This window comes from Canis aureus, chromosome 31 (assembly GCF_053574225.1).
Source record: "Canis aureus isolate CA01 chromosome 31, VMU_Caureus_v.1.0, whole genome shotgun sequence".
Classification (NCBI taxonomy): domain Eukaryota; kingdom Metazoa; phylum Chordata; class Mammalia; order Carnivora; family Canidae; genus Canis; species Canis aureus.
The window spans coordinates 23,591,093-23,612,840 of record NC_135641.1 but is presented as its reverse complement, the minus strand read 5'-3'; the positions used below and the strand labels follow the sequence as shown (position 1 = coordinate 23,612,840).

At 39.5% G+C, this 21,748-nt stretch overlaps 1 protein-coding gene and 1 long non-coding RNA gene across 9 annotated transcripts in view; one reads left to right on the top strand and one right to left on the bottom strand.

Moving 5' to 3' along the window:
- Positions 1-21,748, top strand: part of DGKG (diacylglycerol kinase gamma) — a 205,345-nt gene that overhangs the window by 1,300 nt on the left and 182,297 nt on the right. Inside the window, exon 2 of one of the 6 annotated variants that reach the window (XR_013369439.1) lies at positions 579-852. The exons of the other annotated variants lie outside the window; for them this stretch is intronic. The gene's annotated coding sequence lies outside the window, so the exon portion shown is untranslated. The remainder of the gene's footprint in view (positions 1-578; positions 853-21,748) is intronic. 6 annotated transcript variants of the gene reach the window in all.
- LOC144302537 (uncharacterized) overlaps positions 212-21,748 on the bottom strand; it is a 40,953-nt gene continuing 19,416 nt past the window's right edge. The window contains exons 3-5 of one of the 3 annotated variants that reach the window (XR_013369445.1): positions 4,097-4,186; positions 3,346-3,425; positions 212-819 (exon numbers count right to left, since the gene is read on the bottom strand). This is a non-coding gene — a long non-coding RNA (uncharacterized LOC144302537). The remainder of the gene's footprint in view (positions 820-3,345; positions 3,426-4,096; positions 4,187-21,748) is intronic. The other 2 variants (XR_013369446.1, XR_013369444.1) reach the window with 2 other exon arrangements.

Genomic DNA, 21,748 nt, shown 5'->3' with positions numbered 1-21,748 from the left:
GGGTCTGGGGGGTACCCGCTTTGGGTCTGGAGGTGTGGACTGGGGCCCGGCGGGGGGCTACTCACTGGTGAGGGCAGTGATCAGAACACAGGGCTGGGAACTGGCCCTCAGCCTGGGGGGGGGGGGGGTCGGGGAGGATGAACCCATGATTTCGGTGCTTTGTGTAAAATACAGCCCCGAGAACCACTTGCTGAAGCACAGGGCACCCTCACTGACAGTGAAGGACGTTAGCTCGCAAGGGTAGTTGTCATCACAGTTTGGTCACGTACACACGCACACACCCTTACCTTATGATTCTGATTCCAGCGATGTGTCCTAATTAATGTGGGAAGGAACTTTGTCGTGTTAAGAAGGGCTGTATTGGCCAGAGATTCCGTTCTGAATATAAATTATACTCATTAAATAAAGCAGGTGCAACTAAGCCAACATCCCTGTCGTACCCCTGGTCCAAGTCTTCTCTTTAACAGTCACCCTTACTGTTTCCGGGTAGCACTGTAGGCATTATCGCGGGTATTCTTCTTGGAGGGGTCTGGGCATGGGGTGCAAATAGATGAGTCTTTCTCATCTTACAATTTTAGTTCAGTGTTTGATTCAGATCAATCAAGACATGGGAAGAAAATGATAAATATCAGAGCATCTTGGGATCGAGACTTGCAGAGATAGGAGAAACTACCAAGGATACCAGTTGGGACTCCCCCTACAGCTTTCCACAGAGCGCTTTCAACAAGTGGCACCCGGAGGTCCCAGCTGTGCACACTGAAGCAGTAGCTCTTCCTTTTCCTGCTGTTCCCTGGGGGAAGAGGCTGCCCCCAGCTCCTGCTTTGGAAGGGAAGGGAGAAGAGAGGAGTACAGGTTTGTTGTGGTAAAATTCTTTTTAAAAAAAAAAAAAATCTTATTGTATTACATCATTGCATATACCTTTTTAGTGTGAAAGTAATTGGTGTTGAATGGCAAATATTTGGGAAGTTGGAAAGTGTACAGAGAATCAAACTACCCACAATTCCATCACCCAGTTTCCATACTGTTACTATAGTGGCATATTTCTTTTCTATCCATTTTTTATGCCTTGAAATCATATAATCTATAGGAAGCCTACATTGATTATCAACTAAATATACATTTTAGATGATAAATATTTTATATTCATTGTGTCATTTAATCCTCAGAAAACTCTCTGAGACAGGTATTATAATCAACCCCACAGAATTCAGGTGACTGGCCAACGCCACAGAGCTGGTAAGTGGCAGACCCAGGATTTAAACCCAAGCTGTCTGAGTCCTGAGTGGTTGCCTAGCCTCTGTAACTATTGCTTCTCTGCCCCCCACACACGTCCCCTCAATTAGTGTTGTAGCAGAAGTCCTTCATGAACGTCATTTTCATGGCTGTATAATAATAACTATTAATAATATACTATTAGTCATTTAGCAACTACAAATAACTCTGTACAACATCCCTGTTGCATACATTTCCAAATACTTTCTTTGGATCGATTCCCAGAAGCAGAACCACTGGGCCAAAGGGCATGAATGTTCCAAGACTCCGAGGTATAGGACAAGCTGATTTTTGAAAAGGCTCCACCAATTTAAACTTCCATCCATCAGAGGCAACTCTCTCACAGTCAAAGCAGATGACCTCTAGAGACTGGAATAGACCAGGGCCTCGTGTGACCAAACCACACCACCCGAACATACTCCTGGCCTCCTGGGAGAAGGAATCACACATATCATCATCCAGCTTTATACACACACCCGTGATTATGGAAACCATACAGTATAAAGTAAAGTTGGACCTGCTTTATATGGTGAGCAACTGTCAGTTGCAAAATTCTCTGGCTAGATGTCACATACTAGCTTTGGGCAAATCAAACATTGTGTAAAATACACGAATGTGCAGAGGATCCCACTTCAGCGTATAAGTAATTAGAACAATCCTTACTCCTGTTAATGTGCATCACTGTCATAGCTGGATGGATTCAGCCTCCAACCAATCCATAACAGCGTCTTCACGTACTGGCCGTATCACAGAGCCGTTTGTTTATACCAAGTAAAAGAATTCCACAACAAAACCATAGTGGGAGTTGATGTCACCTTATATGTAACAGAATTCATCTGCCTCCCCATGCCCTACCAAATCAGTTATGGTTAGTGACTACTAATAAAGTGATAAAAAAAAAATAAGGTTATATACATCATCCCCCAAAAATGCCCTCAGGTGAAGAAGATGTGGCTGCAGAAGAGAAATGAAATTAGACAATTCAAAAAGACAAAAAAGGGAAATGTTCGAAAGCAACAAATTGGCCCTAGCTACAAGTTTTCTCTAAGCCCATGTTTGCCCCATAGCCACCTCTGCCACCAGCACTGGGTCTCATAGTCCTGGAATAGAATCTTTGTTGTAATTTTTTTTTTTTTATGATAGTCATACAGAGAGAGAGAGAGGCAGAGACACAGGCAGAGGGAGAAGCAGGCTCCGTGCACAGGGAGCCCGACGTGGGATTCGATCCCGGGTCTCCAGGATCACGCCCTGGGCCAAAGGCAGGCGCCAAACCGCTGGGCCACCCAGGGATCCCCTCTTTGTTGTAAATTGAATAAGTATTAATTGAGTCCCTTCTGTGAAATCTATTTATTCAAGACTCTGCTCAGATCTTAAATCATCCTTCTGGAAAGCCCTTCCTGACTGCTCATCTGGGTTAGAGACCTCGCTGTGCTTCACCTATAGCACCTGTGCACACACTTACCTCACTATGGTGAGATCACTTCTCTGCATATCCCCTACTAAACTGTGAGCTCATTGAAGGTACAGCTCTCCCCATACCCACAGTACCTGAGATAGAACTTATGCACCATAGACAAATGTGGTGGAGGAACATATAAGAGAATTTTCCAGGTCCTGTACATAAATGCTTTATGTGCATTTCTCTTTCCATGCATCTTTATTTACTCAGACTAGGCAGTCTCAGAAATGTACCAGGAAACTATCTAGAACGGTGCTATTTCTACATGGGACTATTTCCATTTTCATCTAATTCATTAAAATGAAATAAAACTTAAAATTCCATTCTCTAGTCACGTCAGTAACATTTGTAGTACTTAAATGCCACACACAGCTTCTGGCTACCTCATTAGAAAATGCACACATAGAACATTTCCATCGAGGCAGAAAGTTGATACCCACAATGCTGGTTTGGATTGTGAGCTTGGCGGAGGCAGGCAATGTGAATCTACCATATTCTCTGCAACCAGCACAGTACCTGGCCTGGAGGAGGATGGGAGCAGGGAAAAAGAAAGGCGAGGGATGCTGGAAGTACATGGAGCAATAATATTAGGTACGCTATTGATTGGCACCTACATTGTGCTCTGCATTGTGCTATATTTTGTACGTGCGTTGTCTCACTTGATCTTCACATCACGATGAGCCTGGCATTCACCCTGTTGTACAGACAGGAAAACTGAGTCTCAGGAAGGCTATGTTAAGTGCTCATGAAGCTAGTAGGAGAGGCCGAGTTTTAACTCAGAGTCCTGTGTTTTCAGAGTCTGTTCTCTTAGGCCTTTTTCTTTACCGCCTCACTACATGTCGTATGTAGTTATTATAGATGTGAACTGCCATCAGCTTGACTTCCCGGGGAGCCAAAGAAAGGGTATTTTTGAAGGCTTCCCAAGGGAAATAATTGGTATAATTTGCAAATGTTAATGGCATTTCAAGAGTGCAAATTTTTCCTGGGAGCCCAAGAGGCCTTGTCTCTGGATGAGTGACAAGGGAGAAAGGAACCTGCCCATAGTGTGGTTGGACCAGAGGGCCAAAACTGAGGAGAGCAGACCAGCCAGCCACCACCACCCATGCTTCTCTTCAGGGAGGCCTGTCACCAGCTCTGAGGGAAATACTGGCTTGGCTAGGACCTCACAGTGGATTTATGGCACAACCCGGCTCCTACCTCACTAGCCAGGACCCTTTCCACTGCTCCACCCTCCCTCTAGGTTGTTGGCTTCAGTGTCTTCAGTATGATCATCCTTCTCACTCCAGTTTTCCCTGTCTTTGTTCTTAAAGAATACAACACAAAATTTCAAGGGAGGCTTAATTAGTACCAGATAGAGATTATTACCTCCTTCATTTTACCTTCGTATTTCTGTTAAAACTCTGTAAGGCTGAATTGGGAATCTGTACCAGGCATACCTGTTGAGCTTCATACCAACTGAAAAAGAAAAACAAAACAAAACAAAACAAAATTCTCTTAAACCTACTCTTGAAGTTATCAGCTGCCCCACACCCCCATGCTTGTACAGATGCTGCCTGAGACCTGAAGATAGAGCCCCTGCATTTATTACTCATTTTATCTTGTTCAATTTAGTCTTTTTTGCCAACTTGCCCAAATATTTTTAGCTTTGATTCTGTTATCCAATGTATTTACTGTCCCTTCCAGCTGGCTTCCTGTCATCCCCAAATCTGATGAGCATGACCTCTTCAACTCAGTCATCAATAAAAATGACGAGCATTACAGGATTCTGAGGCATGCCATGATTTGCTCCCTAAAGATAGATGTTAATTCGATAAGTAAACAGTACTCTTTCAGAAAACTTATTCAGCTTTTTATACTATTACCCAGCCCATATTTCTTCATCTTTTTCAAAAGGTTATCAGATGAATGTTATCTAAAGTTTTGATAAAGTCCAGATACTCTTTATCACTGGTATTTCCCTGATCTGTCTGCCAATAATGTTGTCAAGTTATTTTGTTAGTGTGACATAAGCAACTTTCAGTTAACCCTTGTTGGTTCTTAGAGTTCACAGCTTCAGTCCTGAAATCTCATTCTACATCCTATTCCAGAATGTTCCCTGGGATTAACATCGGCCCCTCAAGTTAAGAAATGTTCATATATTATTTTTCCCATTAAAAAAAAATAGAACTGTCTTTGCCCTGGAGGTGATGATGTTGGTGGTAGTGATGGTGGTAGGAATGTAGTGGTTTGTGGTGATGATGGTGGTGGTGGTAGTGGCTAACTTAATCTGTTCAGAATCATAGACTAAGGAGGGTGGTCCAGTGATATCAGTTGCATGATGCCACTTTTAGACCCTGGGATATTATTCAGTTAGGCCAAAAAGACTTGGATTGGTTTGAGGTAGATCTAAGAGTCTCTAGCATTATAGAAAATGAAATCAAGGGAAGAACCTGGAAAGTACCTGATCCCAGACTTCTTTAAGAAAGTGGGGAATAGGGATCCCTGGGTGGCGCAGCGGTTTGGCGCCTGCCTTTGGCCCAGGGCGCGATCCTGGAGACCCGGGATCGAATCCCACGTCGGGCTCCCGGTGCATGGAGCCTGCTTCTCCCTCTGCCTGTGTCTCTGCGCCTCTCTCTCTCTCTGTGTGACTATCATAAATAAAAAAAAAAAAAAAGAAAGAAAGTGGGGAATACTCCTCCATCTAAAGATGAAGTGTTCTGCATGGGTTAGGAACTGAGGTCTCCCACTCTTACCCAGGGCATAACTCCTTTACTTCATTTTCATTTCTAAAGAAACATGGCCTTTATTTTTTTTTTTTTATAGAAATGTCCACTTTCCTCTTGGAATTAACCTCTGAAGTCATTGATGCCTCAGTGAAAATTAAAGATTCTTTCCTGGCATTGTGATTTAAAAGGAGAAAGTAGGGATGCCAGGGTGGCTCAGTGGTTGAGCCTTTGGCTTGGTTGTGATCCCAGGGTCCTGGGACCGAGTCCCGCATTGGGCTCCCCGCAGGGAGCCTGCTTCTCCCTCTGCCTATGTCTCTGCCTCTTTCTGTGTGTCTCTCATGAATAAATAAATAAAATCTTTTAAAAAATGAAAGGAGAAAGTAAGAGAGCTTAACGGCTCTCATTTTCCAAGTGGGAAATGGAGCCAAGAGGTCTTCAAGGCGGGACGGGGGCACAGACAGCAAAGGTTCATGTAAGAAAAGATTTTTTTTAGATAATAAAAATCAGGGTAATAATAACTGTCCTTTGCATGTAAACCACACTTAGAAGATAACAATGTGCTCATATTCATGAGCTCGCCTGATTCCGATCACAAGTGTGGGAGAGTCAGCACAGGCATCCCCAGCCTTATTTCTGTAGTGTGACTTCACCATAGAAGAGGCCACGGGGGTCTAGAAGAGTCTGCTATGGCAAGGAAAGGGATGACAGGTAAAATTCAGTGGCACACAGCTACCAACACTCCCCAGACCCACCTGCCCACTCATCATTTGGACCCACCACACTTTTCTGGGTGGTCTGCATGGTGAGTTCTCTCCTCCCTTAAGGCACAAACAGTGTTTCATCCAAACAGAAACCAAGTTTTCACTTCCCTGGTGGCTGATCTGATGTGAAAGTTCCAAGTAGCCAGAGGTCAGCAAGGCCACTTTGACCCTTAGATGCTGAAATGCTTGAAATGTTTGGCCCAAATGCTTTCATTCCCTGCTGTATTTCTCCACTTCTCTGCTCTGGGACAGTGGCCGACAGCACTTTACCAACTGCCCCAGTGCCCCTGCCTTTCATTTAAAGTAGAGCTAGACAAAGCTCTTTCAGTCTCTGAGAGGGCCAGAGGATTCCTTCCAGAATCCTTGAGGTCCATGCGAAGTGGGGCGGGTGTTCTAATCCAGTTTCCCACCCTTCTCAACCCAAAGTCTCATCAACAAGTATGTCCATGATCCCCAGAATCCGATCCCGGGATACCCACTGGTGGAAGTTGGTCCCCTCCTTTTTCTCATGCCTGGACGTCCAGCAGCCTTCAGCTGATCACAAACTTGTCTTGCTCAACCATTAGGAAGCTGGTAGTTATATGTTCCTATAGCAGGATAAATTCCCTCTTTGCCCCAAAGCTTCCACTGTTCCTAATCTGTAAATTATGCAAATCATGGTAAATGCATTCCTGAGGAGATTCACCCAATCATTTGACTAACATTAAATCAGCAAATATATACTGAACTAGCGAATATATACTGAACTAGCAAATATATACTGTGCTAGGCATAGGAGCAGTTTCTGGGGATAGGACCCACTGGGTTTCCAGGAGCGAGGTGGAGCAGAGCCAGAAACAGATATCAGGTAGCATTATCTTTAGATGAGATTTGGAGGAGCGTTACCTCCCTAGCCTAGGTATTAGATCAAGGAGGTCAGGCATTACTTACTCCCTGGAGTAAACGAACTTCAGCTGAAATTTGAAAGATGGGTAGAAGTGAAGAAGTGAATGTGGATAATACATTCTGAGTGTGGGTAATAGAGGAAACAGTGTCAGCAAAGGCTCAGAGGCAGTTCTTGTCTACAGTTCAGTGTTGCTGGAGCAAAAACTGATTTGAGAAGTAATGGGAGATGAGCCTGGAAATGTGGGCGGGAGGGTCTTGTCTGTCAAATAAAAGCCTGTGGATCTTTTCTTGTAGACAGTGGAGGGCCACTGGGAAATTTTAAGTGGGAACTGACATGGCCAGATTTTAACATTAGAGAAATTCTTCCAGCTGCAGTGTTGGGAGGGGAAAAGACAGGAAGCACGAGCCTCCCAATGGGCTTCCATGAGAATTTACATAATATGAGGACATAATATGGAGGGACAGAATCAGGAAAGAACTTGTAATTAAGTGAATACAATACAATAACTTGTAATTAAGTGAATGTGAGTGTAGTGAGGGAGGCGGATGAACCAATGGTAGCTACCAGGCTTCCACCTCGTGTACCTGGAAGGGTAGTGGTTCCCAAGGAGCAAGAGTAGGGTTATATAATGAGTCAGATCAGGGCATGTTACATTTGAAGTGTCAGAGATCCAGATGGAGATATGGTTGACAGATGAGCTCTGTGGCTGGAAACCCAGATTAGGGAATCATCACTCTTAAGTGGTAGGTGAAACCACAAGAGCTGATGAGATCATGGGAGTCGATTTTCATTTATCTTGATATATGTATTGCTGGTATCTGAAAGATCCATGTCAAGGATATCCATGCCTCTTTAATAAGGGAAGGAAATTTCTCACAGCATTGAGAGTCTGGGCTTGATAGGCAAGCTGTGCCAGTAGCCATTTGCTGACTTAGTTAGACCTTCCATGTCAGTTTTGCCAGGTGAATGGTCAAGCATGGATTTTTCTTTTTTCCTGAAACACTTACCTTCCTCTTCCACATTTGAGCTTCATAAATTTGTAATCAAGGTCCTTTTTTCTAGATCAGTGGTTCTCAACTCTGGTTGAACATTAAATGCTCTCCTGGAGAGCACTGCAGAACTATCAATTCTGGGTTCCACTCCTGGAGATGCTAATTTAATTGGTCTGGGGTCAGGGCCTGGGGCTGAGAATTCTTTTAAGGATCCTCAAGTGAACTTGTGTTCAACAGAGTTACGAACCATTGTTAAACAAGAAGTTCTCTCAGCGATTCCTCTATAGGGTTTCTAATTCCTTAGCTTCTCTGGTAAATCTCCTATGAGTGCATTACATTTTCTCTAAAAACCCACGTTAGCATGTCAGAACCTACAGTGGACATCGAACTTACAGTGGACACTGCGCTCCAGTCATGATCTTGTCTGCACATCATCCCTGTCTTTGCATCCAATAGTTATTTCTCCCTCATGCCTTGTCAAATATCCTGTCTCTGAGTTGCATAACTAATACACCTGTCAAAAAGACTTAAGAATTACCTGCTATGACTTCTGAGTGAACCTTGATTAGTTCCAGGGAATCATTGCTTTCTCTTCCAAGTGTTCACAAGGCAGCATTCAACCTAACAGTTCTTACATTTTTATTTTTGCCTGGAGACTTTCTCGTTAGAGATTCTGATTCAGAGATGTGCAATGATAGCCCAGAATCAGCATTTTTCACCAGCACTCAAAGTGATTCTGGTGCATGTATACTACCTTTAAGAAATACTGCCTTAAAATGGGAAATGAAGAATACACATTTAACTCATACCTACTCCTCTAATTTTTTATTGAAATGATTGGATTAATATGTAAATATTTGAGTATAGGGGGATCCCTGGGTGGCTCAGTGGTTTAGCGCCTGCCTTCGGCCCAGGGTGTGATCCTGGGGTCCTGGGATTGAGTTCCCCATTGGGCTCCCTGCATGGAGCCTGCTTCTCCCTCTGCCTGTGTCTCTGCCTCTCTCTCTCTATCTCTCATGAATAAATAAACATAATCTTTAAAAAAATATTTGAGTATATTATAGTACTGACAGCCAGAAAAGGATACCAATGTAATCCACATGTCAGAAATTTTGACAACAGTCCATGATAAAGAGTATACGTGAGTGAAACAAAGGAAAGCTCAACTAACCCATAAGTCACCAGAGTGGAATGGAAAGTTGGCCTGCAGTTGAAAAGGAAGGAACTCCCAAAAGAATTTCACTAGGAACTCTAAGGGTAAAGTGTCAAGGGCTACAAAAAAAAAAAAAAAAGAAAACGGGAGAAAATTTTTTGCAAATTGTATGTCTGAAAGTGGGTTGATATTCAGAATATATAGAGAACTTCCCAAACTCAACAATAACAAAAACAATCCAATTTAAAAATGGGCAAAAGATTTGAAAAACATTTCTCCAAAGAATATGTACAAATGGCCAATAAGTACATGAAAAAATGCCCAACATCACTAATCATTAGGGAAATGCAAATCAAAACCACAATGAGATATACTGGCTTCATATCCATTAGGATAGCTATTATCAAAACGAAACAAAACAAAACAAATGTTGTCAAGGATGTAAGAAATTGGAACCCTCTTGCACTGTTGTTAAGAATATAAAATGGTACAACCACTATGGAAACAATATGGTGATTCCTCAAAAAACTAAAGATAATACCACATGAGCCATCAATTCCACTTCTGGATATATACACAAAAGAGTTGAAAGCAAGGACACAAAGTGATATTCATACACCTAAATTTATAGCAGCATTATTCACAATGGCCAAAAGTTAGAAGTAACCGAGTATCTATCGATGAACAAAGGGATAAATAAAATATTATATAGACCTACAATGGAATGTTATTCAACCTTAAAAAGGAATGAAATTCTGATACATGCTACAACATGGTTGAACTTTAATGACATTATGCTAAATGAAATAAACCAGTCACGAAAAGACAAATACTATGGTTCCACTCCTAGGAAGTATTTAGTATAGTCAAACTCAGAGACTGAAGGTAGAATGGAAGGGGAGAATTAGATCTTTTCATTTAATAATACAGAGTTTTAGTTTTGTAAGATGAAAAACATTTTGTGAATGGATGGTGGTGGTAGTTGTACAAAAGTGTAAAGGTACTTAATGCCACTCAACTGTATCTTTAAAAATGGTTAAATGACAAATTTTATGTCATGTACATTTTACCACCACAAACATAAATTGTATATTATGTGTATTTTACCACCATTTAAAAATGTATATGTATAATATTATAATATGTATCTCAATATATTTTATATATTATATGTGTTACATATATACATAAATACTGTGTGTGTTGGGGAAGGCAGGGGACTATAGCTGTGCTAGGCATGTTGGTGATGGGAAACACCACCTCAGCAATTCAATCATGTTAGTGCTTCCTCAGACGCAGATTGGGCAGCACACATATTGGTGGGCCACTCGTAATCAACACATGGTCAAAGCTCATGGAAACAGTACTTAACAGTTCAGAAGAAGGGAGATATCTAAGAACATTAATTTCTCTATAAAATAGACATTCTTAAAAAAAAGAAGAAAACTTTTTAAAAAAAGTTCCAAGTTCTATTTACAGAGATTCAAAAGAATGTAACAGGAACTATCAAAAGAAACCAATCTGAGATTTAAAAACTTTCCCTCCTTTAAAATGAAAAATATTGGGATCCCTGGGTGGCGCAGTGGTTTGGCGCCTGCCTTTGGCCCAGGGCGCGATCCTGGAGACCCGGCATCGAATCCCACGTCGGGCTCCCAGTGCATGGAGCCTGCTTCTCCCTCTGCCTGTGTCTCTGCCCCTCTCTCTCTCTCTGTGACTATCATAAATAAATAAAAATTAAAAAATGAAAAATATTTTGCGGAATTAAAATTATGTAATGGAAGCATGAACATTAGAACAATGAAACACTGCAGAATTCTCATGGTTCTGATAGAAAACACATAAAAGCAAACCAAAAGGGGCTTCTGGGTGGCTCAGTCAGTTAAACAGCTGACTCTTGGTTTTGGCTCAAGGGCATGGGCTGGACCAGAGCCATGCTCAGCAAGGAGTCTGCTTCTCTCCCTCTCTCTCTCTGTCCCTCCCCCACTCACATGCACTCTCTCTCTAAGTAAATAAATAATCTTAAAAAAAAAAAAAAACTAATGAGAGAAAAAAGTGGAAGCTGTAATTCAACACATTAAATATTAAAATACAGAATTTTTAAAGAGGAGTATAAAAGTATAGGGAAATATTTTTATGATTTCAATTCAAAATATTCATTGTGGGGCACGTGGGTGGCTCAATGATTAAGTGTCTGCCTTTGGCTCAGGTCGTGATCCCAGAGTCCTGGGATCGGTCCTGCATCAGGCTACCCAAAGGAAGCCTGCTTCTCCCTCTGCCTATATCTCTGCCTCTCTCTGTGTGTCTCTCATGAATGAATAAATAAAATCTTAAAGATATATTCTGGTGGAAGTTGCTAATTTATAAGATTTAGAAGAATCTATTGGTATGCAATTAGGAAAAAAAATAGTATTTTTAATAAGCATGTGTCAGACATTTTGTAGCACTAAATGTCAGAAGGAAGTTGTGGCTATACAGTTTTGAGGCAATAAGATTGTGACCCAGAACTGTATTCAGTAGTATGTGAGGGGAAAAAAAGATATTGTCAGACAAAAGAAGTACACAGAAAGTTGACCCCACCAAAATCTTTTAGTGGAAAAAGTATTTATTCAAAATATTCTGATCAACAGGGAAATTAATGTATATTAAAATTGGGGGGGCAGCTTGGTGGCTCAGCAGTTTAGCGCCACCTTCAGCCCAGGGCAAGATCCTGGAGACCCAGGATAGAGCCCCAGGTCGGGCTCCCTGCATGGAGCCTGTTTCTCCCTCTGCCTGTGTCTCTGCCTCTCTCTCTCTCTCTCTCTCTCTCTGTGTGTGTCTCTCATGAATAAATAAATAAAATCTTTAAAAAAAAATTGGGCGATGGAGATGATGTGATATAAAAGATAGGAGGTGAACAATGAAATTAGAGCAGATTTAATGTTTAAACTTTATTAATATGGTTATGAAACAATGCAAGTGCCAAAAATTATTATTAATTGAAAAGATAAAAAACTAAATGATAATAACTTGGGTCTAAAAACTCAGATTACTCCAGAAAACAAAATGCTTCAAGTACTAAAGCTCTCATTTTGTGTGAGATACTGAATACTAAATACATTTTTAAATAAGAGAGAGAGTAGATTAATATAAGACTGGAAATGCCATGTTTAACTTCAAAATTAGGAAAGATTTGGAGTGATATAGCCAAAATTAACTAATAAGGAAAATAGCAAGGGAACATAAAAAAAGAAAGTATAAAATAAGACGATAGAAGTGAGGTCAAACATGTTATCACATTAAGTGTGAATGGCTTAATTGTTTCTATTAAAAGACAAAGAGACATGGATCAGGCAAATACTCATTCTAAATATATGGCTGTTTAAAACAAAGTAGGACAGAAAGGAGAGAAAACAGGAAATAGTATAAATATATCAGGAAAATGCAAACCAAAGAAAGAAAGCAAAATTAATATTAGACAAAGTAGAATGGCGCTTTATTGCTAAAAGATATAATCCAGTAGAAGGCATAACATCCATGAATATTTTTATTCGAAATAATATAAATATTAACATATATAAAATAAAATTGGCAAAACAATCACAGTAGGAAACAACATATTTATATCAATCTTCAATATATTGAATGACAAAAACAAATGAGTATGTAAAGAATTTTAAGGATATAAAGAATTTGATGCAATGGATATATACTGGATATCACATTCAAGAATGAAAGAGCATATATATCCATTAAAACATTTATGAAATATTGAGAAATTCTGATCATTTTGTAAAGTCTTGTGGTACATTCCAAAAAGTAGAAATTATTCTGGCACCAAGAGGAAAATAAAATTCAAGTACAATTACTCTAGGATAATATAATCTAGAAACTTGATGTAGCCTAGGACCCATGCACATCCACCTGCCACTGTTAATTCAGCATTCAGTGAGAACAAGACTCAAGACCTGTTATTTGGGCAGCGCAGGTGGCTCAGCAGTTTAGCGCCGCCTTCAGCCCAGGGCCTGATCCTGGAGACCCAGGATCGAGTCCCACGTCGGGCTCCCTGCATGGAGCCTGCTTCTCCCTTTGCCTGTGTCTCTGCCTCTCTCACTCTGTGTATCTCATGAATAAATAAATAAAATCTTAAAAAAAAAAAAAAGACCTGTTATTTGACAAGTATCAAATCTGTAGAATGCTTCCCTTCTCTAAGAATGAGTAAAGACTAAAACAGATAGGAACTAAGGAAAACACAAGATGAGGGAGCAGAGAATAGCATACAGAATGAAAATAAATGAGCTGCTCCAGCTGGACCTAACATATATTTTAGGAGACTGGAATGCTCTTAAGAGGGCAGGAAACCATGGCCTTCACAAATCAGAAGAGAATGAGAGCAGGCAGAGATGAAAACTAAATATGTTATGCAAAGATGCAAATGAGATGTGGCAGGATTGCAAGGAAACTAAAACACAACAGAATTAAAATCTATTGGGTGCAACTAATGAGCAGAGTTTGTTTTATAGAAAATCAAGTACGTGGTGAAAGCAATGTTATAAAAGACAGGATTAGTAATGAAGCCAAAAAGATATGTCTAAATCATTGTTGTGGATCCAGTTTTAAAATTATATGCAGGAGGCACCTGGCTGGCTCAGTTGGTAGAGCACGTGACTTTTGATCTCAGGGTCATGAGTTTAAGCCCCAACATTGGTTGGGGAGCCTACTTAAAATTTTAAAACATGTTTTAATTAAAAAGATTGTATGCAAAAGTAAAATATATTCAAAGAAAAGATATGCATTGTTATAAAAACTTATGAAAAAGCAAGTTGGGATTTAAAGCCCCAGATTACATTTTTAAAAGCCTGAAAAAGCTGGTGTTTGTCTGGAGAATATGGGAAAGGATGGGACAGCAAAAATAAAATGTTCTGAATTCCTTGGTTCAATTATGAGCGAGTCATTCTGTTCTTGACTTTTAATTTTAGAAAATAATAGTTATAGAATTTTTTCCCCACTAATCCATCTTCCAAACCTAGGGGTCTAAGAAAACATATTTCATATGAAACAAAACAGAAAATAAAGGAGATGGCGAGGAAGCATTAAAAAAAAATTGAAAGGTCCGTGAAACTGATGAGCTCAAATACCTCAGTTGCAACAGCTCACATTAATGAATTAAGTGACATGTTTTTTAATAAAGGTCTTCATCTTATATCAGAAAATAAAATTCAACCATATGTTGTTTATCATATTCATCCTTGAAGCAAAATGATGTGCAAAGATTAAAGTGCTGAGAAAAGGGGTGCCTGGGTGGCTTAGGCTGTTGGTCTGCCTTCAGTTCAGGTTATGATTCCTGAGTCCTGGGATCAAGCCTCACATTGGGCTTCCTGTTCCGTGGGTAGTCTGCTTCTCCCTACCCCTCCGCTCCTCCCCCAGCTCATGCTTGCACGCTTTCTCTCTCTCTACTAAATGAATAAATAAATAATCCTTAAAAAAATAAAACACTGAGTCCAAGTATAGCAGGCTGATGCAGCAAACACTAAAGCAGAAGTCATGACGTTGATATAAGACAAAATGCAGCTTAAGACCAGTATCATTGAACAAGGCAAAACTAATGTTGCACCCAAAACACAGTAGTGGGTGAAAGATTTTAAAATGCCACTCTGGGGCTTTCATATACCAAGTAAACAAACAAGAAATAATATAATACAGGAATTATGTATTATAATAAAGATTGGCTATTATGCAGCATTGCATAATATCCAAATTATAGAGAATGAATTTTGTTTTCATTTTCAGGGTTCAGAGAACATTTACAAATATTAATGATTAGGCTACAAATAAAACCTTAGGAAGTTCCTCAAAGCAGAAATACTAAAGGTCACAGTCTCTGAATATTAGAAATGAATAATAAGAAATAAACAACAATATGGGGGACGAGTCATAAGTTACAGTTCATTTATATAATAAATATGTATAAAATGTACTATGTAGCCATGGAAAACAATATTGTATGTAAGAGAAGGTTTAATAACACCAAATGATAGTCACCATATGCTGTTACATAGAAGTCAAAAAGAGATAAAAAGGAGTTCAAAACAAAAGAAAAAAGAAAAATACATGCATCTATTCATGGAAAATTCTAGAAAGAATTTACAACAACATTTAATTGTGACTGTAGTTGGTAGTGGCATCATATATGATTTTTATTTTAAAATCATTTTAAAATGTGATTTGGATTCTTGGCTAAGATTAATATTATGCTCACCCTGTTTAGTAGAATCAAATGCTTTCACTTTTTTTGCTAATGAAAATAAGATAAGCTTATATCTAGACCTTTGGCTTTTTGTTGCTGCTGCTGCTGTTCTCCAAAATTCCTCAAAAATCAATAAAAGTGGTTCAATAACCAGTGGAAGTTCTCTTTGTCAAACTTGTTTCCAGGTGATAAACCAAACTGTTCTTTGCTCTTCTTACTCTGAAACTAACCAGCCCACTTGCCAAACTTTTTAGGGCAAATATAGTTGTTGTTTTGTACTAGTATTTTCGGATCGTTCTGAGCTATTTTTCATGATGTAATTCATATAGGCTCATGCCATCTTCCTCTGTATTCGTGTGCCCTTGCCTTTATTTGTAAATATCCTTTTTAGATATGAAACATGCATTAGTCTTGAAGCTCCCCGCCCTTTTTATGAATCTTTCCTTTTTCCTCTGGTATCTGCCTAACTCTAGAGTCCTTGGCTATTTTTTACAACCAGATTTCTCCTTGACGATCATGACCTCTGAGTTGGAGTGAATTCTTTCTCTCAAGATGTCTCTTATGTCTGCTTCACTTAGCAAGGTAGTTTCTGGAGGAAGAAGGTCAAAGGTAAATAATACCAATTACCACACCTGTTGAACATGGAGAATGACATTTCCATTGAAAAATGAGGAAGGGACGCCTGGGAGGCTCAGCAGTTGAGCGTCTGCCTTCGACTCAGGGTGTAATCCTGGAGCTCCGGGATCGAGTCCCACAGTGGGCTCCTGCAGAGATCCTGCTTCTCCCTCAGGCTATGTCTCTGCTTCTCTCTCTGTGTATGTCTCGAATGAATGAATGAATGAATGAATGAATGAATGAATAAGTATTAAAAAAAAAGAAAGAAAAAGTGAGGAAAATCTGTTAGAATAAGGTCCAGAGGACTTTATTAGATTAAGTTTGTTTATTCCATATCAACAAGGGAAATAAAAACACTAGTCAGATTCTCTACTTTTAGCCAAATGAGGCCTTCTGGACACATTCAGCCAGTACAAATTCCCTTGTACTTTTTCTGTTCCAGCTTCCCTTGTGCCAGACCAGTAGTGGCTAGGAACGCACCCCTCCATTTCCTTCTTGTGGCCAAAGTGGCCTGTAGAAAATCCTCACAATGATATAGTACATGTTCCCCATCCTTTTTTGCTCAGTCACGAATATTCTAGGTGCTCTATCTTCAGAGACCCGAATCCCCATTATAAGCCAATTTTGGATCCAAAGCCACATGGCCATATAGACATGTGAGTCCATACATAAAGTTTCTATTACTCTTTGTAGCCACATATACATGCATTGTATATGTGTGTGTGATGTGTCACCAGGCACCTGCTCTCTTATGTTTGTCTTTGTTTTACCAGTAGTACTAAAATTCAGAAATATTCATGGCAGTTTCCCAGCACTTTGATCCTCTTCCCCATCAGCGTCTGGGGAAATACATACCCCCCATGCTCAAGAGGTACAAGCCTCTCATTACTATACCTGAATTTCCCCTTTCGGGATATGGTGAATTGTGGCTCAGAAAGCAATAGCTATTGTGAACACTGTTTGCTTCGTTTTTGTCCCAGAATCCCAACTGAAAGAGTCGGTGACAACACCAACCCTATACCCAAGTTTTTCATGGTCTTGCCCTAAACTAGTGGGAGATCATGGCCTTGAAAGCCTAGAAGAGGAATTGAACACCAGCTGATAGTCAATAAAAGACAAGTATTGATTCCTTAGAAAGAAAGTAAGTGAAACTGGTGGGTTTTGTAGGGTAAAGTCCTCATGCATAGAGAGGACTAAAATTCTAGAGACCAGAGGCAGAAGCTGGAGCCAATGACTGAGAAATTGGGGGTACTATCTGGCACAAGAAAGGGACATTGCTGAGAGATAATATAAAACAATTGCTAGACTGTTTCTGACTTGGTATTGAGATTGGGGGGAGGAAGAAGGAGGTTGAAGGTAAATAATACTGATTTTCAAGCCCTGAATGTGGAAAATGACATTTCCATTGAAAAAGTGAGGAAAATCTGTGTTATTTCACTTTGGAGGTGGAGGTAGGAGGAAGATAAGTTTGAGAGTAGATCTATTTATATATTTAAAAGTCACACCTAGGAAATGGTTGGAGGACTGAATAAATGCATGTGATTTCACCAGCAGCAGGATGTCTTTCTGACCAAACTAAGCTCAGTATGTTATTTCACGCTCTGTTCAAAACAATGTCAGTCAATCAAATCAAATTATTTTTTTTCTTTCTTCTTCTTTAGTGGGAGCTGATTTCTGCGGCTATTTTTGTCTAGTTGAAAGTGATTCACCCAGGGAGGCCTCGCCAATTGAATGATAATTTATTAAATACATTCAGCCAAAGGACTAACTCTGTTCTCTTTCCAAACCCCCCAGTGTCCTAATCTAGCTCATGTATCCAGCCACTCTTAACCACTGCAAGCAGAAGTTGCCACAAAGTTCCCGTATAATAGTTTTCTGCTTTATTCCTTGTTTCTGGGGTGATGGTAAAAATTACCCTGTTTCATCTTTTAAAACTGCTGGCTCTGAAACACATAGTCTTTCCTTTCCATCCCTAAATTCATACCTTCTCTCATATTAAACCCCTTTCTCCATTATATGAGGGCCCTCATCAAGGTATCAGGGAATGTTGGCACAGTTACCTGCATTCAACAAAGAAGGAAAGGCAGTTGGCCTTTATTGAGCCCTATGTGCCAGACACTATGCTAGGAAATCTGCACTCATGATATTTAATCCTACTCTGTAAGGTGATACCACTATTCCCATTTTCCAGCTGGGAAAACTTGGGCTCGGAGAGATTAAGTAAGAATAACTGATGTGCTCAACACCATAGATCTAAGAAATGTCTGTCACATGTGAGATGCAAACTTGGGTTTGTTGGACTCCAGAGTGATACTCTTTTCTGTTTTGACAGATGTAGATTTCCATACATAGGATTACTGTTAGTATGTTGTTCTCCTCATCAGAAACCAGTAGTGTGAAGAAGCAGTGGAGGAGAAGCCCTATACAGTACAGAGGCCCCAGGGCCCTGGCCATTTGAATCTCACCCACTACCAACCTGTCCAAACCCATGAATGAATAGGAGTTTGGAAGATTTGGGGGAAATGAAATGGCATACTCCTAATTAGTTTGAACTGAGGAATCCATTAACTGTAATTTTTATTGAAATTCAAAATATAAGACATAATCTCATAGCATAGGGGTGCCTGAGTGACTCAGTTGGTTAAGCGTTAATTCTTGATCTCAGCTCAGATCTTGATCTCATGGTCATGATTTGAGCCTTGGGTTGGGCTCCATGCTGGGTGTGGAGCCTACTTAAAAAAAATAATCTCAGTGGTATGAAGAAACTCCTAAATTAGACTGGGTTTAGGAGTCTTGAGGTTTTGATATCATCTGTTCCTCTCCCCAAGGTAAGGATGTTGGAAACACTTAGTAAGTGAATCTTTCCTTCCATCCTTTCTTCTCAGTCAACCACATGAGCATCCTCGTGCACTAAGCTCTTCTATCTCTGAACTCCACAGCTTTGAACTCAGCTAAGCTTTTATGGTGACTTTGTGGCATCCCCCTTGGACTGTCAGTTCGCTTAGGACGAGATCATTTCTTGTTCCTAATCATCCATGAAACCCTCAAAGCTCCTAGCAGAGTATTTTACTAAGGGATGGATGAATGTACAAGTTTAATTGCCTTTTGAACATCATTATTTTAACTAAAGGTTATAGAGAAGATAAATAGAATAGGATTTCAAGTTGCAAAACAATCACTATGATATACAGAATAACAGTTCTGGTATAGGAGAACTTCAGGGGTAGTATACATTTATGCATAGTTTACAAACACTGAAATTCACACATATGCATAGAATACTAGTAAAGTACAAAAAAAATGTGGTGTACCTTGTTCATACTATAAATGCCCACACATACACATCCATATGTACTATGAATACCTTCAAGTACTTCTACCTTCAAGTCAGTATTCTTCAATCTCTAACCAATGCAGGTAAACTTTGAGAAGATTGATTTGGTTTGTGCCACAAAAAAAAGAGAAAGAAGGAGACCAAAATGGTGGGAAAAAGAAGAATCTCCTTTATATTTAAAAATTTAGATAAAAATAACCTATCTCCCTTTTTAAAAGAATTAACACATTACAGATAATGAAAACAATTTCTAATTTCCATGTGTTCCTTGGGGGTATTAATTATGATGTTTTATGTGAATCCTTTCACGTATCTTTTTTTTGAGGTTACATATGTACATTTTCTAGCCTAATTGGCTATTGCTTGTGTAAAGGAAAGCAATTCATTTTTTCATATTGATTTTATATGCAGCCACTTTGTTGAAATTCCTTAGTCATTTATTTCATGCTCTTAGTTTTTCTAAGTATGCTATCATATCATTTAAAAATTGTGACAGCTAAAAAATGTTTTTAAAAATTGTGACAGCTTCATTTTTTTCTATTCTAATATGTCCACCTCTTATTGCTTCTTATTTAATTGCATTGGTTAGGAGCTCTGGTAGTATGGTGAATAGTAGACATCATAATATGCTTCCTTATCTTGTCCTAGATTTTAATGGCAGTGCTTGTGTGTGAAGTTTGCTGTGGGGTTTTGGTAGATAGCTATTGTAAGGTACATGCAGGGTGTTTCATTTCCCTTCTAGTGAGCTTAGAAATATGTTTCCTTTTTCATCATATTTGGGTCTTGAATTTTATTAAAAATTTTTTGAACTTATTGAGATGTCATATGAATTTCTTTTATTCTGTTAATATAGTGAATTATATAAGTTTTATAATTTTGTTCCATCCTTGATTTCCTAGAATAAACTCTATGTATTGTCCTTTTATACTATACCAAATTTAGAGGGTTTATGGGGGGGGGGGTTTGCTTAATTTAGTAAGGAGATTGGTCTATAATTTATTTTTGTTTGTGCTCTCCTTACTCCATTTTTGTAACCGGGTTATACTGGCCTGATAAAATAAACTGTAACTTAACATCTTTTTCTGTGCTCTGGAAAAACTTATATAAGAGAATTATCTGTTCCTTGATGATTCTTAGAACTTGCCTAGACCAGGAGGGTGGGGCAAGTAGAGTTTTGAATATCGATCCAGTTTCATCTGTCATTATTGGACTAGTCAGGCTTTTATACTTCTTGAGTCACTTTTGAAAATTTATATTTTCTCAAAATGTTGTCATCTGATTTTTCCGATGTAATGCTATAAAATTGATTATCTTATTTTTTCATCATTTAATAAAATCTCTTGCATTTGTAGTTATGCCTCATTTTTCATTCCTAATATTGCTGGTTTTCCTCCTCCCCCTCCTTTCCCCTCTCTTTTCCTTCCTCCTCCTCTATCTCTCTACCCCAAAGAAATGTCTATTTAACTGATTTTTTTTTCCCAAAACAATCAAAAGAGCATTTACTCTTGTTTACTAACCATCCAGGTGTTTTGTTTTGGGTGCTAGCTCATCACTTTGGGCCTTTATCTTTAGTACTGCCTCCTTAGTTTTGTTTTTTTTTTTTTTTAATTTATTTATGATAGTCACAGAGAGAGAGAGAGAGAGAGAGAGAGAGAGAGGCAGAGACACAGGCAGAGGGAGAAGCAGGCTCCATGCACCGGGAGCCTGATGTGGGATTCGATCGCGGGTCTCCAGGATTGCGCCCTGGGCCAAAGGCAGGCGCCAAACCGCTGTGCCACCCAGAGATCCCTGACTCCTTAGTTTTATTTAGATTTCTCTTCTTCCTTTTTCTGGCTTCTTGAGTTGAGGTTTAGTTCATTTTTTCCCCCATCTTTCTTGATTCCTAAGAAATTCATTTAAGGCTATACAGCATGTCCTTTAAGCATTGTTATAACCAAATTGTACATTTCCTAAATTGATATGTAATGCTTCCATGTTTTCATTTTCTTTTTTTTTTTTTAAGAATTTTTTTCTTATTTATTTATTCATGAGTGACACACAGAGAGAGGCTGAGACCTAGGCAGAGGGACAACCAAGCTCCCTCTGGAGAGCCCCATGGGGGATGGGGGGCAACCTGATCCCAGGACCTCAGGATCATGCCCTGAGCCAAAGGCAGATGCTCAATCACTGAGCCACCCAGGTGCCCCTTCATTTTCTTTTTAAACAAGTATTTAAGAATATGTGGGTTTTTCCCCCCCTTAATTTGCATATTGTTGCAGATCCGGTTTCCTGGGGAGTGGCTTCTGAGATGGGGTTGGCTGCGGAGGAGGGTTCTTAGTTTTAAAGAGAGTGCTCTTGGGATCATAACT